Consider the following 1,443-nt stretch of genomic DNA (forward strand, 5'->3'; position numbering starts at 1 on the left):
AGGGGAGCTCGGAGACTGGGGTCCTTCCCGAGGGTGAAATCTGTGCAGATGGACACTCTACTCCCAGAGAAAAGCAAGAAGCAACTGTTCCTCTCTTCCTAGACCAGGGAGGGGAAAAAGTTAAAATCAGGGTGGGTGGGACGCCTGAGTGGCTCAGCGGTTTAGTGCCTGCCTTCAGCCCAGGGCATGGTCCTGGAGTCCTGGGTTTGAGTCCCACATCGGGCTCCCTGCATGGAGCCTACTTCTCCCTCTGCCTGTGTCTCTGCTTCTCTCTGTGTCTGTCATGAATAAATAAGTAATTTTTTTAAAAAAATAAAATAAAATAAAATCAGGGTGGGTGCCAGGAGTTGCTCAGACTTACCAACACAGTGGTTTTCCAAGTGTTTCCATTTTGTAAGTTATTGTGGTGCCTTTTTGTCAAAATATTTTCCTACTGTCCCAACAATGGATGGAGCAAAGTGGTAGTGATACTGGGGGGTCTGGAGTCTTGCCGTCTTTGACCTCTCCCAATTCTCCCCAGGTTCCTTTGGGACTCTGGGGGATGGGGACCAGCTCAAAAACTCCAGGGAATCAGGGCTCAAAGAGGGTGACACCGGGATTGCCCGAGGAGTTTCTGTCATGCGGGGAGGCTGGGGCAGGATCCTGGCACCCCCTAACTCCCTTTCCCATGCCCTTCTGGCCTGGGTGGAGTGTCCCTTAGGTCTCTCTGCATAAGTGTTTCTTTTGCCACAACTCACCTGTTAGGTATGGGTTGGACCTGTGTGTCCACAAAGGGAGATGTTGAGGTCCTAACTCCCAGCACCTGTGAATGTGACTTTCTTTGGAAACAGGGTCTGTGCAGATGTAATCCGGTCAAGATGGGGTCATCAGGGTGGCCCTAACCCAATATGACTAATGTTCTTATAAGAAGAGGGAATTTAGGTTCTCGGCGGCTAGTTCCCAAAGACATGGGGTTCTGCAGAGTGAAGATATAAATCCTAAGGTCATGGCAAAACATCTGAAGTTCACTGCCAGGACTGGGATGATACAAGAGGGGAATGCGGAAGGTGCAACCAGGACCCTAAACAGAATCCCCGCCATGGATGTACATTATGGTACTCTATGAAAAGCCTTGCCGCCAACAGAGGGAAAGCTGCCAGCGGATCTACAATGTGGAAATGACTTGCAAGACCAATCTGTTGTGAAAGAATCAGGAAGATCCGTGGCTGCACCGCTGAGGCATGTGAATAGTAGCGGGGGGAGGGGGGGAGGGGCAGAGGGAGAGAGGATCCCAAAGCAGACTCCACACTCAGTGCAGAGCCTGACACGGGGCTCAATCTCACGACTCTGAGATCATGACCTGAGCCGGAATCAAGAGTCTGATGCTTAACTGACTGAGCCACCCAGGCGCTCCAACTATAATAACATTTTTTCAAGCAAAAAAAAAAAAAAAAAGGACGTAAA

At 50.1% G+C, this 1,443-nt stretch overlaps 1 pseudogene; it reads left to right on the forward strand.

Moving 5' to 3' along the window:
- The first annotated feature begins 985 nt into the window (after window positions 1-985).
- Window positions 986-1,217, forward strand: LOC112662962 (28S ribosomal protein S21, mitochondrial-like; annotated as a pseudogene).
- The last annotated feature ends 226 nt before the right edge of the window (window positions 1,218-1,443 follow it).

The sequence above is a fragment of the Canis lupus genome, chromosome 20, assembly GCF_003254725.2.
Source record: "Canis lupus dingo isolate Sandy chromosome 20, ASM325472v2, whole genome shotgun sequence".
Classification (NCBI taxonomy): domain Eukaryota; kingdom Metazoa; phylum Chordata; class Mammalia; order Carnivora; family Canidae; genus Canis; species Canis lupus.